The sequence below is a fragment of the Toxorhynchites rutilus genome, chromosome 2 (assembly GCF_029784135.1).
Source record: "Toxorhynchites rutilus septentrionalis strain SRP chromosome 2, ASM2978413v1, whole genome shotgun sequence".
In the NCBI taxonomy this organism is placed as follows: domain Eukaryota; kingdom Metazoa; phylum Arthropoda; class Insecta; order Diptera; family Culicidae; genus Toxorhynchites; species Toxorhynchites rutilus.
The window spans coordinates 286,305,324-286,323,704 of record NC_073745.1 but is presented as its reverse complement, the minus strand read 5'-3'; the positions used below and the strand labels follow the sequence as shown (position 1 = coordinate 286,323,704).

Here is an 18,381-nt window from a genome sequence, read left to right as displayed (position 1 = left end):
CACAAGTCAATCAAACAATTATTATTTCTACGAACATAAATACTCATATATAAAAATGGCGATTCGTGAGGCTATAATAAACATTTCACGAAAATATTTTGCGCCATTTGTTTTTTTTTCTGTGTCTGTAATAAATCGTATATGAGTATGGCAAAAGTCGTATTTGGTGCTTTGACAATTCATGAATATATTCATATTAGATCGCAATTCAATTTCAACATAATCGCTATTATAGCCGGTCAAAGTTGCATATTCATCCAAACAAATTCGGTAAGCATTTGCCATGTATGTATATGGCCTCCACTTTTGCATGCATATGCCAGTTAGGTGCATTATATGCCAACCAAATTTTAGGGCATATGATGTTATATATACGCTTGTTATGCGATTTAATGTTTGCTGGGTGTTCCAATATTTTTCGAAATAGTGGGAAAATACCCCACTTTTACATTGATGTTACCAAAAATAGTATAAAAGCTTTGATATGGGGCATAGTTGCGATCAAAATCCTTTTAAAGTCTCGTTTTGACGGTTTTGTTTGTCTACTTCCGAAGCAATTAACTCTCCATCAGCGAACGAAGTAAAGTGGCGAAAACGTTTTTGAGATTTTAGTGTTTAAAATACTTGTTGCATGGGGTTTTCTCCTGTTTTACCGTACAATCGCAGCTTCATATACGTTTTTTGAGGCTGCGTATCAAATATAGAAGAAAATAATGTTTACATTGATTTTTCATCAAAACAAAAATGCACGGTGAATGGATCCTTCATAAAACAGAATTCTCCACTCATCGTGCATTGAAATTTCGCAATACATAAACAACAATTTGTCTATTTTTTATAGAATGAGCCAATATAAACTTCAGCAGAAGCACTACTCCACAGATGATTTGGAGAAAGCAATCGATTCTGTTCAACGTGGAGTATCGATGAGATCCGCGAGCCGGGAATTCAACATACCGGTACAGACGATTTGCAACAAGCTTCAATATAAACATCCTCCCGGGCAGAACCTGTAAACGGAAGATTTTGGAATGGATTGAAAATTCTGCTCGTTATGGTCTTCCAATTACAATTAAAAGGCTCCGGATGTGTGTGGGATACTGTTGGCGCCTTATGAAGTTGAAAACTCTATTCAACTTCAACCCTGGATCCTTGGGAAAAAATCAAAAGTTCATCAAAAGACATCCTCAAGTTTCCGCCAGTAACAAAGCGTCAGCTAAGGAATTAGTTCCAGGGAGTGCATAAGCAATTCCTGGCTCATCAAAGTTTGGATGGATTTCGTATTGAGACAATATTCCACGATTAGTTTTAACAGAATTGAATTTGATACTCCTTTAAATAAAGGTCATACGTTATTTTTTCACAAATAAATTCTACGACTAAATATAAATCATAAACCATAAACTTCATTCGATGATTTTATCTTTCCTAATGGAACTAGGAGGAAAAACTCTAAATGCACGTTGAATGGAGCCCCAGGTGCACGGTAAATGGTGACATAAAACGGTAATAGGCGACAATAAGATGTTCCGGAAAAATGTTCAAAGCAACTTATTTTTGAACAGAATCCTTAAATGTCTTATTTTTCCGAGAATGTTTATGCGAGAAGAAGGCATTCTATGGTATCTGTGAGTGCGATTAGCATTTTTTTATTACATCAAAGATTAAACTTACAAAAAAAATTGCTTAAACGCACGGTGAATGGCGACTTAACGGTACATTGGATCCTATGTTTGAGGAAAATGAGAAAAAGACCGTATACAAAATAAGTCCTTTTTTTTCAAGAAAGCTCATTCTGGTGACTGTTCACGATGGAGTTATAAGTCTTTCGCTGACGTTCTCTCTACATTTTATAAATAACAAAAGATCGACAGTCGAGCTATTCTGGTCTGCAAGTGACAAACAAGTAACAAAGACACTTAATAATAGAAGAGGACTGCCAATCTCATCTAATTACAAACTACAGTCACGTTATCCGTAGTTTTCATTCGTCCTGCAGAATTCCATTGCCAAAAAAAAAGAAAGTGTTTTGAACGCTTGAAAAAATTGATTGAAAATTTTTGATTAACATACGCTTACAGTAATTGAAAAAGAAATCGTCCTAAAAATGCAGATTTTAAAAATATGTTACCCATGTTATGTTTAGGAGTTTTTACCCAGATGTCTTCAAATGTTTTTCAACGCAACTCCTAAACATATATTTTTACCATAATGATGTATTTGGAAAAGTTGTTGAAAATTATAAGCAAATTCATAAAATTTCATGAACATGACGGTATAACACGACAAACATATTAAAAGAGCGTAAGACAATAAATTAGAAATGTTTTATCTCTGCAAATATGGCTGCATTTAGAAGGAGATTGATAGAAAGCTTTTTTGTTTTAAATCACATCAGGTTCCATAATTTGTGACTAAAAAAGATTGTTAACATACAAAAATTCGAAGTTTCGAAAATTCATAAAAATTTGATGTTCCACGAAGTTTATCAAAATAGTTTCACCATTTTGGACTAATTTTTAAAATTTTCTATGACTTCTATTTTGTATCAAAAAAATTAAAAATATATATTTTATATATTAAAAATTATTTTTTTTTGTAAATAGAAAAAAGAGTACTAATTTTTTTCTCAATGTATATTTTTTGCACATTTTAACATCAATACTCTATAACTCTTTCTATGAGAATATTTCGGTACGACTCATGGTTTTTGAGACATATATTATCAAAGATTATCTTACTAAAATCGATACGCCCTTTTCAAAAGTTACACTTGAGTAAAAAAAAAATCCCAATCGCTGTGGAAAACTCATATTTCCTACAACCCAAACGGAATACAAACTTTCATTTGTCGATTTCATTTAAGGGGCTTAGAATGCAAGGGGTGTTAGTGACTTGATCGATTTCTCTTCATCAGCTTTTTCTTCAGTTAATAACTCAATTGCAAAAACGTTCCAATTTAAGTTTGCTCTAGAACCTGATAGGTGAGGTTCTGACCTATCTTCCACGTTGTCAATTACAGCTGGGAATGTATTTGCAGCTAAGCTATGACCAAAAGAGAGAGTCGATGTAGAGAAATCGATCAAATCACTTACACCCCTTTCATTATAAGCCCCTCATTTGGAATTGCTCTTTATCGAATATATTTGACACGAAACATGACGAGCAAATATTTAGTTCTCGTCATTATTTTGTTTGCTTAAACTTAGTACCTGTTATGCAGTGACCCTCTCCCACGAATAGAACATCTCAGATAATTTCAATATGAATAAGTATTTACAATAAGAAAGATTCCTACTGAAGATAGGGGAGAATCCATCCAAGGATTGTCCAACAGGAACGATGGAATTTTCCATACTGTGCAAGTTGAAAATTCCCTACACATAGCAGGTAGCCAGTAAGTTAGTTCTAACGTTTTTAGAGTTCTGTACATCCTCACAGAGGGATCGAGGATTAGAGAGAAAAAATAAATCAGTTGATAGTTGAACATCGAGAAGAACAGTTGTTTCTCTTGATAGAACAAAAAAGAAAAGTGCCCCAGACCGCTCGGGCGTTACAGTTAGTACATGGTAATGTTACATTTAATATTTCACTCGATTTTTTTCCAATATTCGATGTTTGACATTGTTTGCTGTTATTGATAATTGAACAACACAGACTGTTTGATATCTAGTTAGCCATAAGGATTAATTTCAATCACAGCAGTCATTGTATACTACAATAAGTGTATCGAAGCATATAAACAACTCGTTGCCATGACCGTCGCTTGTAGCAACTATTACTATGGAGATATTAGTTTGTTGAATTTGCAAAATAATATAGTTGGAAAAAACATTTAGGTTAACCACACGTTGTTTTTACTTCGCACCACGAAATTCCAGAATTACATTCGAAAACGGTGGTTCCAGGTTCCAGGTCTTTTTATTTCACCTTCAACAACGGTACAGGTTCCGGCCCAGCAAACATTAAATCGCAATACGCTTAGTATTAGCTTTAAATTGGTAAAATTCGAATGAAAATTCTTACTTTATGTTATTTGAATACTTAAGGAGATATTCTAGTGTAGAGACACGAATTTCGGACGTTTTTTCGAGCTCCGTAAAAATAAAACAAAGAATAATTTGTACTATCCATTATATCATTATTTGTTCATCTATCTTTTAACAATAAAACAAAAATTGAACGGACAAAAAATATTCATAACTAGAACAGTTAAGAGCAGATGAAATGAGAGGGTTTAAAAAAAAAGTTGTGTCATATGGTGTACGCCATGACACAACTTTTCTTTAAGCCCTTCTGGTTATCTTAAACAAAAAAACCGAACAGATTTTGAATCAGTAAAGATGCCACTATCGCATGAACCTCGGACAAGTCAAAAAAATCATTTTCGACAAAATGGTGGCGGTTCGAAAAACAAAATGCGCTTTGATACGCTTTTTCTTACGTTTCCCGATTTTTTAAAAATAGTGAAATTCAAAAAATATGATTTTTTAAAGGTTCATGCAATAGAGAGTTACCTGCAAATTGTATCCATATAAATTCGACATGAATCGGTTCAGTAGAACTTGAGATATCATGTACGCCAGTTTGATAAAACTAGTTTCGAGAAAAACGCGTTTGAAGTTTATGGTTATGGCCGTACCAGGTTAGATACCGCATAAATAAAATGGCTTTAACTCGGTAAATAATAGGATTTTCGATAAGTTCTTTCTATGATATATTCTTGAATGCCTAAAGTACTGAAATATGAATGAAAAAATGATTTTTTTTTCAAAATTCTAGACTAGAATACTGCCTTAAAGTGTCACTGATTCTTACTTGACCATTTCTATGTAAATTTCAAGACATTTCCACTGAAATACAGTAGAGGACCATGAATGACGTATCAGACTACATCTTTTTCGTATCATATATACGACTTTTAACTGCTCTAGGATTATATTCCAAATTACCGTGCGAGATAGCTGGTGCTTATCATCTAAATAACCGGAGTTCGAATCCCATTGGAAAATAATTTCCTCACAATCACCACCACTAATTTCAATTTCAATGTTGTCATATTTACAAACGGCGGTTCTTGAGGTTATCAAAATAATTATAACCTCACGAACATTTTCCGTCATTGGTTTTTTTGTTTGCCTGTACTAAATCGTACATTCGTGAAAACGAATGAAAATAGTCGTAACGGGTGTTAAATAAAAAATGAGATTTTTTTCAATACCTTTCAGTAACTCAAATTAAGAGCGTAAAATTTTCTTTTTCCAAGAAAATTGCTCTTTGGGCTCCCTAGAAACAGTAGGCGTGTTTGGTTTTGCTAGTCGTACATTCTAGTCAAAGCAAAGATGGCCTCGAAACAGCACGTTCTCCGCGAACGCATTGTACGGTTCTACGGAACGCATTTCCAGCAAGGAAAAAAGTTCACGTTGGTACATTTTAAGGAAGAAAATGTACCTGTCAGTACGGTATATCGTATCCTGGGTTCCCTGAACGTAGAGCGGAAGATCGGAAGTGGTCGTCCGGTGACGATAATGACGAAGCAGAGGAAGACATCGTTAAGGAAGCAGTTTGACAACAAGGACGCAACCAGCCTGCGTGACGCCGGTCGGAAATATGGCTGCTCGATCCATCGGACACTCAAGATGGAAGGAATCGTCTGCAGGAAGAAGACGAGGTCGCCGGAGTACACGGAGGAGCAGATTGAGACGGTTAAATCACAGTGTCGGTGGATGACCAAAAAATACCGCGGGACGTCTTTCGTTCTGGACGACGAAAGCTATTTTCCGCTATCCAAAACGCATATTCCAGGAAATGATAATTACTACTTCAGCGACAAGTTATCCACACCGCCTGAAGTGAAATACAAGTTCAAGCACAAGTTTGAAAAAAAAGGTTATGTTGTACATCGCCATTTCCGACCGGGGCATTTCAAAGCCTTGGTTTAAGCCGAGCGGTCTGGCAAACAACCAACAAATCTATCGCGAAGAGTGCCTCGAAAAAATCCTGCTGCCGTTCCTGAACGAGCATTACGCGAATGGGAAGTACGTCTTCTGACCGGACAAGGCGTCTTCCCATTACGCCAAGAAGACGCTGGCGTATCTTGAAGAGAAAAAGATACCGTTCGTGCCGAAAGATCGTAACCCAACAAACTTGCCCCAGTGCCGCCCAATAGAGGATTTCTTTGGCTCACTCAGTGCCCTAGTGTATAAAAACAATTGGAGGGCCAAGGACACGAAGCAACTGACTACAAGAATCCGGAATTGTATCCGGAAAATGGACGTAGGTGTCGTACAACGTTCTTGTGAGAGCATCGCGAAAAAGTTGCATCGAACAGCAGACCACGGCCCTTACTCAAACATTCATTGACATTTTTTTGAAGAAAATACATTATGTTATTAATAAAAAATATTGAAATCGATGAAAAAAAAATTATTATATGTGATTGAAAAAATTCTCATTTTTTATATAACACCCGTTAATAGATGCATGTGTAAGTCGTATATTCATCTAAACTAAATCGGAAGCAATTGCCATGTATGTATAGCATCTCCACTTTCGCATGTATTTGCCAGTTGAGCGATTCATATACCACCCAAAATATGGAATATATAATGCTGCATATAAGCAAGTTATACGATTAAATGTTTGGTGTAGATAAAGTTCATTTTGTTTTTCAGAATAAAACGATTGTATTCGCAGAGTGAAGCATAAAACATTGAATCAAATCGTTTACTACACTCCTGGACTGCATTCGCTTGCATTTTTACATTGGTAGATTGCAGTGTTTGTTGTCAGGCAACTGTCATTTTCGAGAATATATAACCTTTTATTTATGAATTTGACAGCGAGTTTACTTGAAGCAAACATAAACAAAACGGAAAGTAGAAAGCAATCGATTTGAAAAAGCAGTTTTGCACGAATAAAAAAATAATGTTCATAATTGTTAAACGAAAGTAGAATGTTTTGCAGAGCTAATTAGGTTGAAATATATAAATAAGCAACGTTAGAAACGATTTTTTTTTGCTGTATAAAATGACACTATCTCTGCGGCAGGGAAAATAAACACAGAAACAAAATTATATATGAAAATTGTTTTTTTGGTATCAAATGAATATTCTATGTAAAAGTGCAGCGAGTTTTCTACGATTGGTACAAACATCCTTGGCGAAATTAGTGTCTAGCATTGATTTTCTTCACGTTTTTATCAGGGGCCATTATCGGGAGGAAATGCAACCTGCAATGTATATGTGAGCCTGGCATATATTTTCAATTTCGCTGCAAGAGGAAAGCGTTTGATCGTTGAGGGTAATTTTACTTATTTGGAGGAAGGAAATGTAACGCGCTGGTATGAAGATTTCAGACACAGTTGATTATCAACGGCCCAATCTCCTTCCTAAGCCGTTGAAGCCATTACCAGGTTTCACCCATTTTCGATGGAAGATTACGATATTTCTAGCCAGTCTCTTAATTTGTATTCAGGAACGACGATACAAATCGAATGACAGTTATATTCTACGTTATCATCATATTTTTCAGTATCACTTCTATCTTCTTCTGTAGGAGCATAGTACCACTGCGACCATTAGTTCGATCTATTGTAGTGCACTCCAGTTTGCTATGTATGCAGTGTCAGTTCGTTCCATTACTCAGGGAATAAGTGATAGTCGCATTAGGACTTTGCAGCTATTTTTCTTATTATTAGGGCAATTTGTCTAACTTTTCAGGTCCACTTTTCATAGGCTCTGGTGAAAAGATTCAAGAGTTCTTAAAAGTTAGGACTCTGTGACTTGACCATGTAAACAACATTTTAAAATGATTTTCATTCAAAGTTTAAAATTAACTGCCTTCTAGTAGGCTAATCTCGAAGATGGTACACTTTTTCGGTTCTGTATTGTGTATCAGAGAATGGTTTATTATGTGAAAATCGCTTCAGTAAATTCGACTCTACTACAACTTATTTGTATGTTTGATAATCTGCAATAGAAAAACACACGGTTTGTTTACACTTCCATCATACAACCATAAAATCTTCTAGACGACGGCACCGTACCTTCTATTTCCCGAATTGGGTCGCTGCCTGCTCGCTGTCGGGAGTTAGTAGTGATGTCTGGTAATTCTATTGAGTAATTAATCGATTGATGACTGCAAAAACGATTATAGTAGTACGATGATTACGTGACTACGCAACTGATTGGTGAGGCGAACGAATAATTCGCGCCGAATAATCCATCCTTAGGTAGTTAAAACTCGTATGGCTGCTACAGTTTGTGTTTCAATAAATTGATTAGGTAAATTACATAGAATTTGCCATGTTGTTGTGTCTTATTCTTTCTTGGCAAAACTCTCTGGTCTGCGTGTCTTTCGATCAGTTTTAAAACTTCCTCGTACAGATTGTTTTCGAAGGTGTGCCATTTTACAAGAAAATCAAAATTTTCTAAATGACATCACATTACATTGAACTATGAAATATATTTCAATTTCAATTTGATAAATTGTTTAAAATTAATATTTTCATTTTGATGAGTCCGTTAAGTTAAAAGAGTTTACATTTTTAACATTAAATTAAATTTTTGAGTAATATTTTTTAACGGTGTATTTTAAGTGTTATTTTTCCCAAATAGTTCATTGATTTTTCGACATCTTTTCTGTACATCATGTTTTAATACAATTTTATTGCAAGCTCTATTATTAGAGGACGTTGGTCGGAATCTTGAGTTTCGAATTTTGACGCAAATATTAGGAAACACATCGAAACGAATCGTTGAAATATGCGGTAAATCACTGAAACCATGAAACGAAATGTTCAATATTCATGAGATGTCGAAATATTCCAAACACCGCTTCCACTGTCCCGTTATTGGCCCCAGTATCCATGTATGAAAATCGAAGTGCTAGAGGAGCCCACTAAACTGATGTCGAAAACTGTTGTGAAGAGGCAAAGACTGAAAATTTGAGATGCACAGAAGGTATTCGATAAACAGGTTTATAACGATTTTCCACATCATTTGGCAACACACGCCTGTTATATTGCTCTTTGGGATGCAGCTCATTCACCACACACGCATTCGTCTACGGTGCACCGTATGTTTCTAGTAGAACTTTTTGTAATTTGTCATCTTCACTTAAGAAAAACACTATCACTTTTTTTACGCGTAAAACCGGATTTGGCTGTACATTTGGAACAGAAGAGTTATGGTTTAGAGTGTATATTTCCACATTTAGATCACACCAGAGCCGGTTACTCAAGATTGATCGCAATCACGATTTTTCCACAGAAGAAACAGTATCCATCCACAAGTGTATGGTGTAATCAGATGAAACACAAACCAATCCAAACGAAGAAGACCTTCAGTGGCCAATATATTTGTTCAGCACATCAAACAGAAGTAATAAGAAAATTAAAATAAAACAGCACTACCGTCAAACCGTAACCACCGTAAGTAAACCGTGTGCTTGCGAGACGAACACCGAGTGGAGACTGAACCAACCTGACTTTTGACTGGCGAGCGCCGAGAGAATCAAAAAGCTTGCACCAATTCTCGCGCAACCATTTCCATGGGTTAGGTGTGTGTTGTACGTGCGTCTTGTGGTGTGGGAAGCACTCTCCAAGATGCTGTTGCCCTGCAGTGGGTCATAAGCAATAATGGCAAACTTGCATCTGCCAGGGAAACCTACCGGTCCGGTTGGGGGTAAGGAGTGGGTGTGGGGGGGTGTGTTGTGGTTGTTTGGCGCTGAGAAATAAATTCCGATGCTTGTTTGATTGGCAGCGTACAGCGTGCAAATTTGTGCCAAGCTGTTTGTTCAAAGGATTTGCAGACAACTTTGTATAGGGCTGTTTTGGTTTGCGATATCATTGGGAGATGGTTTTTGTTCTGAAATTCAAATATAGCAGACTTCTAGTTTGGTGCTAACAATGATCGGTTATTTTACCGTAACAGGACTAATTACACACGCAGCAACAGAAACAAAACACTGTTTCAAAACATGTGGGAACAGTGTTAACGATGCGAAACCGGACATCTCATTTTAGCCACAGCGAAACGGGATGAAGTAATGGAAAGGATAAATTGATCACAGCCGATGCTGAATCGGTCGGAAGAACATCACTCATGGATGAATATGCAATAGCAACATTAGCGCAGCGGAGAAGTATAACATTGACGTATAATATAACTTTTTAACATATTAAGGACTGCAAAGAAATCCGTAAGACATACGCCTGGGACCGCACGTTTTGGGGCAATTTGTACGTTCTAAAATTATCATAATCATGTTATTTATGAAGCTTCATTTGTTCGGATTCCACGAATGAGATAGTCTGATAGACACTTTAATACACAATGTATCAAAGTAGGTGACATCTAAAGACAGTGTGTAGAAAACACGGGTTATTTCGTGATCCATCCGTAACAGACGGAAAGCGAAACACAAGAAAACTCGTGAGCGGTCCTATTTATGTTAACTATATTTTCTTCTGATCAATCCTCTGTCATTTTTGATCTGTCCATGCGACAAAAAATCCATGGAATCCCAGATCACCTACGCTCCGATTCTATTCCGCCGATATTTTCGGCAGAATATGGGAAAGTTGGATCTGATAAAATGTTCTATACTGACGGTTCATTCATAAACGGGTCCACTGGCTTCGGCATCTTCAATGAAAATTCCAGTGCCTCTTTCAAACTCAAAGATCCTTGTTCCGTGTATGTCGCTGAACTGGGTGCGATATATTACGCATTATGGATCATTGAAACATTGCCCATCGACCACTATTTTATTTTTTCAGACAGTCTCAGCTCAATAGAGGCAATCCGCTCAATGAAAGTTGATAAATGCTCATCTTATTTCCTAACAAGAATAAGACAACTATTGAGTGTTTTGGTCGAAAAATTATTCAAGATTACCTTAGCATGGGTTCCCTCTCATTGCTCGATTCCGGGGAATGAGAAAGCGGACTCGCTAGCTAAGGTGGGCGCTTTAGAAGGCACACTTTTTGAAAGGCAAATTGCTTATAATGAATTTTTCCACATTCCTCGTCAGAATACGCTCGTAAGTTGGCAGCGCATGTGGAGTGAAGATGAGTTCGGTCGTTGGTTACACACGATTATCCCTAAGGTCTCGACGAGTGCATGGTTCAAGGGATTGAATGTAGGTCGTGATTTCATTCGCGTGATATCTCGGCTTATGTCCAATCACTACAACCTAAACGCGCATCTCTATCGCATTGGGCTCGCAGCAAACAATCTTTGTGATTGTGGCGATGGCTACCACGACATCGAGCATGTTGTCTGGTCGTGTATCCGGTTCCATGCTGCTCGCTCTCAGCTCTCTAGAGTACTGAGAGCAAAAGGCAGACAATCGGATATCCCCGTCCGGGATATCTTAGGTAGCCGTGATCCTGATCTTCTGCTTCATCTATACCTGTTCCTCAGAAACGCCGATGTCAACGTTTAATGATGTTTCCTTCGTTGTGTCCCCGTTTCATATCCCTCCTATCCAAACGATAAACTTTTACTTAGTCGCGGCAATACATACACACACTCTTTACAGATACACGGGCCAAAGGTTGTGCAGTCCACTGATCATTCAACAAGAGCCAAAGGTTGTACCGCTTATGACAACTCTACACGAGCTGATGATTGCGCCGGCTAGTGACCATTCTATCCTGGATTCCTCGAGTCGAGAAAGACGCACCACCAGATATGGGGTACAAACTAGGGGGGCGTTGCTGATTAATGGTCAGCTGCATCCCAATAGCAGGTATCCCGTGTCGGGCACACGTACAGAGCATCGAAGACTGCAACATACCAATTATGAGAACACTTGTAATACTAACCTCGAGCCAACCGCGAGTAATCGGTTACATATTACTAACATAGTTGTAAGCAAACATTGTAGAAAAATTGAACTCCCGGCCCCGTTAGGCTGACGCCATATGAGCCTTAATAAAAATATATATTTTGGATAAAAAAAAAAAAAAAATGTGGTTCATGAGTATTAAAAAATTGTAAGGGGTTGTATCTAGGACACGACCGCATTTTCGACGTAGAACCACGGAATTATATTATTGAATCCACTTGATTTAAAGTAGGACTATGCTTAACCTTTCAACATAGGGATCTATTTTAAAGTTTCGGGTGGAAAAAGTGTAAAGTTTTCCTACTGGGATTTGAAGGCATACTTCCATGAAAGATACTTTGTTTTTAAATAAATGCAGTGTATGTCCGTATTCCAAAAAACACACTTTGATACGGAGGGCTTTTTCTTCTTTGAAGGTGTGCGGATGAAATTGCGGTTTCGCAATATCTTCAATTCTTGCATCGAGCTGTGTGTGTCTATGTATGTGAAATCAACATTAGGTATGAGTGATGTCCGCTCGTTATGTTGCACTTCCTACTCCTCACTCGCAATTCCATCAGTGGAAAGAAACTCTACTCCATACTCCTCTTTCCCTTGTCATTCCTGACAGGGAACCTATCCATTCTCGATCGATGTTCGCCAGCAACGATGTTGCTCCGATGACCACCAAACGAGAAGTGGTGGGGGTTCAAATCGTGGATGGCTTATTTATACCAAATAAGTTGGAAACGGGCAGAAACGAATGTATTAGTTGCTCGTTATTGACGGTACGGGTACGGGAAGCATACACATCTGCAGAACAAAATGTGTGGGAAAATGGAAATGATTACAGTTTTTATTAATTTAAAATATTTAGGGATTATGTAATTGTAATGTACAGCATATCAAACAAATCTTGGAGAATTTCCAATTCGATAGGTATGCAAATCATCAGAATCCGTTCGCTGTGAAAATAGTTATTAACGTTAACTTTATTTCATAAAAACGTGACCTGTTTTCTGATTTGTCACCCTTCCTGAAAAACGTAGTTCTACGTCAAAAGGAAAACAGAGCCCAAATCAGAAGTCTCTTTTTTCCGCACTTTCAAAAATGATGGTCCTACACCGACCCTATGTTTTGAGCAGCGAATCTTCTCTCAATTGGCCGAAAAGGACATACACCCCGAAATTATATAGATAACTAGCTGACCCGGCAACATTCGTCCCGCCCGAAATTTGTTTTTTGTTATGAATACCTTCAAACATTCACGTTTTCTTATTCAGCGCAAGTTCATGAGTCCAATAGCAGAACTGTTCCTTGATTGATCTTTTAATCGACCTGAAATATGATAGAATAAAGACCTCCCCCTTGTGCACCCGTGGCCGAGTGGTTAGCGTCTCACACTATCATGCCGGGTGTTCGGGTTCGATTCCCATTCTGGCCGGGGGATTTTTCGTCAAAGAAATTTCCTTCGACTTGCACTGTGGTCACGCGTATTCTAGAGCTTGCCGCTCGGAATTCATTCAAGGCGTGTTATTTGGCTTGAGAAATCTCATCTAAGTATTAATGAATGACGCTAGTTAATGCATACGTTGAGACGGCAAAAGTTCCACAGGGAACGTTAACGCCATTCGAGAAGAAGACCTCCCCTCTTCTTCCCTCAGAGAGGGGGAAGGAGTGTTTATTCATCACAGAAACGTTTCGTGTCCTCTAAAATCTTCACATGCCAAACTTGGTTTCTTTCGCTTGATTAATTCTTGAGCAATGCAGAAATTTGTGTTTCATTTGTATGGCAGAGGACCTTAGAGAGGGGAGGGGGGTGGAGAGTCTAACCACCATAGAAATATTTATTGCACCCTGTAGCGTCTTAAATGCAGTAAACTGTAAAAACTGCCGCATTTCCCGCTGCGCGATTCCAAAGCTGCCTCAACGCAGCTTGCCCAGCGAGAGAGTCAAATTCCCCCTGTGGGCGCGATGCAGACTGCCTTCATTGCAGTGATGCAGCGGGGATTTTCCATTCGCATGGAAACTTTAATCTTACTGTGGCGGATTGAAGGACACGTTGTTTTGTAGACAAAACACTACACACACTTAATCTATAACTATGGGCCCTATTATGGAAATCGAATCGAGGATTCGATACAATCACTATCACTATCACACCGAGTAAAATCTGGAATTATAGAAATCGAGGAAAACTGCTCGATTCGTTAGCAAGTTCGAATGTCAGCGGTTGTGATGAAATATTTTGAAACAAGTTTGAAATGTTTCATGAAGCACTATAAAAAGGATGCCAAATCTTTTTTTGAGGCATCTGCTATGAAAATGTATTGTATAATATAGTGTTAATATGGTTATGTTTTGGAGTAAATTGATATTCCCTCAAAGAATAAAGCTTAAAAGGCGTAAGGCACGCATGCATGTGTAATAAAAACGACAGCGTGGAACAATTTGCTGTACAAAAAATATAATTATTAGAAAATCTATGGAATTCCGTGAAGAGTCATGCACGAATTTCACTTTTCTTTTAGCAAAACAATTTTTGTTATTCATGTAAGGCAACATGTAATTCTCTTTTAGCGTCGATAGCTTTATTGTATTGGGGTCACCACCTGTTGCTCTAAATTCTCGCTTGTTGTGTGCTAGTGTTTTCTTTACCTTTCCACTCATGTCAATCCAAATCTGTAATTTGAATAAAATCTTATTGTTTTGCAGGATAGCTTTAGCATATGGTATAGAGCATTATACCACTCCGACCATTAGTTTGATCTATTGTAGTAAAAGTGATATAGTTTGGCATAGTATAGCAATGAAAAAGAAAATTGCTGCGAAAAATAACGTACTAATGTATGCTAGTAGAAATAAGCAATTTTTAGGTAGGAAATTCGGTTGAAAGAAATTCAAAGAGTATGATAAAATTTACTTATGAAAGTTATGTGTATCGTAAAAGAAATACTTACTTTCTGCCATTCTGAACCTAGATGCATTGGTGGTCTCAGTGCATTAAGTTCCTCTCTGGATTCCTCCAACTTTTCCTACACCGGGATTATATTAGAACTGCCTCCACAAAGATCTCGAGTAATGTCTACGTTCGCTTCCATTGTTTCAAGGAGCCGTTCAAACTGGTGGTGATTTGGTTTTTTTTCTTCCACCACTCATTTTCAGCCACTGAAATATGCGCTGGAAGTAAATTCTGCATTGTAAGTTATAACATGATTAATATAAATAATGCTGGATTGAACACTTACCTTGTATAGACTATTCTGGCAGCACCGTAAAACAAATGCTGATCAAAATAAACGAACATGTGTTGTGAATTGCATATATTGAAGCGTTCCTGAAATGTTTCCCAAAATAATGCTCTGAAGGTATGCAACAAGTGAACCAAACAACTCGAAAAGTTCTGACACTTGCATCGATAGTTATCACTCGCTCGGTGCTATCGAATTGCTCGATTTCTATAATAGTAAAATAGAGCTAACGAGCAAAATTCTTATCGCCTCAATTTCTATAATAGGGCCCTATGTACATTCTATTTATCTTAACTTTACTATACATGAAATATAATACATAATAAGACCACTTGAATTGTCTTTTGCTGTTTTCCTTCAGATTCTACATTAATTTGCTGTTGCTCTTAACGCTTCGCTGTCTTCAATCCAACTGTGTACCGTCCTTGTACAGCACAAAACTATCCTCCCATTCGTTGGCGGAGCATGTTCAATCCTGTTTGCGAGATAGCAGAGGATTGCGCTTTATGGTGTGGCGTCGGTGGATCGCATCTCATGCATCGGTTCTCTCTTCAGTGCGCTTGCGACTGAACACACCCTAAAACCTCCATATGCCAAATTTTGTTTCATTTGCTTAATCATTTCTCGAGTAATGTAGAAATTTGTGTTTCATTTGTATGGCAGCCCCTCTTAGAAAGTGGGATGAGTCTCAAACTATCATGAAAACCTTCCCTGGCCCCACAAACCCCTACATACCAATTTTCATGTCAATCGGTTCAGTAGTTTCCGAGTCCATAAGAATCAGACAGACAGACAGACAGACAGACAGACAGACAGACAGACAGACAGACAGACAGACAGAAATCCATTTATATATATATATATTGATAGAAAAAACTGACGAGTGAAAAACGAATATAGGGCCCTATTATAGAAATCGAGGTGATAACAATTTGGCTCGTTAGCTCTATTTTACTATTACAGAAAACGAGCAATTCGATAGCACCAAGCGAGTGATAGCTATCGATGCAAGTGTCAGAACTTTTCGAGTTGTTTGGTTCGCTTGTTGCATATTTTCAGAGAATTATTTTGTTTTGGTTTGCGTCCTTGATATTTTCCTTTGGGATACATTTCGGAAACGCTTAAATATATGCAATTTTCAACACATGTTCGTTTGTTTTGATCAGTATTTGTTTTTCGGTGCTGCCAGAATAGTCTGGTTCCCGGAATAAATCGCCACAGAAAACGACTGCAACAGAAACCACCGCTTATAAAATGTGTAGTAGGCTATAAATATTGTGGCGCGGTATTGTATTTCAAAACAAGAATTAACCGGGCAAACGTATCGCCCCAGGCAAACGTAACGCCCCGGGCAGACGTATACCGTCCGACGCTCGCTAGAGCTCGGTCGGACATTGCTAAAGGATCGTATCCTATGTTTCAAACTAACCGGGCAATCAGTGGATCCCAGGTTTGCGTGCGAGACACCGCCGCTTCCGACGGCGGGTCGGCGGTGGACTCGGATTGCGTCATCTTGGCGGCATGGGCCGCCTCGATTCCTTATCCTCGCCAAATGGGGACTTCGTCCCCATTACATTGTCCTCAGAATAAATTTCGAAAAACGAGAACAAGAGAATAAATTTATAATAGAAATGTGAGGCACATGATGTTTTTCCCGCGCCAAATATTTCTAGCCTACTACACTTTTTCTAAGCGGTTGTTTCTGTTGCAGTTGTTTACTGTGGCGATTTATTCCGGTCACCGAATAGTCTATACGTGGTAAGTGTTCAATCCAGCATTATTTATATTAATCATGTTATAATTTACAATGCAGAACTTACTTCCAGCGCATATTTCAGTAACTGAAAATGAGAGGACAGACAAATCACCACCAGCTTGAACGACTCGTTGAACCAATGAAAGCGAATGTAAACAGTGCTCGAGGTATTTGTGGAGGCAGTTCAAATAGAATCCCGATTAAGGAAAAGTGGAATGAATTCATCGAGGAACTTAATGCACTGAGACCATCAATGTGTCTTGGTTCAGAATGGCAGAAAGTAAGTGTTTTTTGTCTTTTGTTACTTTTGTCAGCAATTTTCTTTTTTATTGGAATACAGGGTGTGTCACATCAAATTGCATCACGGAAAAAACGCTGTAGAAATTTAATTTTTAGGAATTATATCTTCAGCTTTCGCTTATAATCAGATAAGAGTGTATAGATCACGTTGGCCATGCTTCACTGTCAATTTTTCGTAAATTTGGAAAAATGTCGTCGAACGAAAAAGAGCGTCGTGAATTAATCCTGTGCACTCATTTCGAGAATCCGGAGTTGTCACATCGGGACATCGGTAAGATGCTGAGAATCGTCCAATCCACGGTCAGCAGAGTACTAAAACGATACTTCGAGAACCTAACCATCGACCGGAAGGTGAAGAACGGCAAAAATGGATGCTCCGTCAGTGAAAAAGATCACAAGCGCGTAGTTAAGCAGTTTAGACGTGATCCGAGAAGTTCGGTCCGGGATGTCGCCAATCAGCTGAATTTGTCAAGTTCATTCGTCCAGCGGACCAAGCAGCGGGAGGGCCTGCATACATACAAGGTTCAGAAGGCTCCTAACCGCGACGAAAGGCAAAACATGGTGGGAAGACGCGAGCCCGGAAGCTGTACACCGAAATGCTGACGAAGCCGCATTGCCTGGTAATGGACGACGAAACCTACGTCAAAGCGGACTTTCGTCATGCGGCGGGGCCTGTTGTTCTTCTCCGCAGAGGACAAATTCAGCGTTCCGGAGGAGATTCGCAAGCAGAAACTATCCAAGTTTGCCAAAAAGTACATGGTGTGGCAAGCGATCTGCTCTTGCGGAAAGCGGAGCGCCCCCTTCGTGATGACCGGCACGGTAAACGGGCAGGTTTACCTTAAGGAGTGCCTACAGAAGCGCTTACTACCACTATTGAAGCAGCACGAGGGCCCGACCATCTTCTGGCCGGATCTCGCTTCGTGCCGCTATTCAAAGGACGTGTTGGAGTGGTACGAAGCCAACGGGGTCACCTTCGTGCCAAAGGAAATTAACCCGCCCAACGCGCCGGAGCTTCGCGCAATAGAGCAATATTGGGCGATTATGAAGCAGGCCCTCCGGAAGAACCCAAAAGTTGTCAAATCGGAGGCGGACTTCAAGAGAAAATGGATTTCTGTTCAAAAAAAACTACAACCTGACGTTGTACAGAACCTTATGGACGGGGTAAAGAGGAAGGTGCGATCATACGGGCTTGGGCTCGAAGTATGAATAAAAAGAAAACGCCAAAAGTTGTTTAATAGT

At 38.6% G+C, this 18,381-nt stretch overlaps 1 protein-coding gene across 6 annotated transcripts in view; it reads right to left on the bottom strand.

Moving 5' to 3' along the window:
* Positions 1 to 9,502, bottom strand: part of LOC129767815 (probable cytochrome P450 301a1, mitochondrial) — a 32,239-nt gene extending 22,737 nt beyond the window's left edge. The window contains exon 1 of one of the 6 annotated variants that reach the window (XM_055769029.1): positions 9,416 to 9,502. The gene's annotated coding sequence lies outside the window, so the exon portion shown is untranslated. The other 5 variants (XM_055769028.1, XM_055769032.1, XM_055769033.1 and 2 more) reach the window with 5 other exon arrangements.
* Positions 9,503 to 18,381: the final 8,879 nt, after the last annotated feature.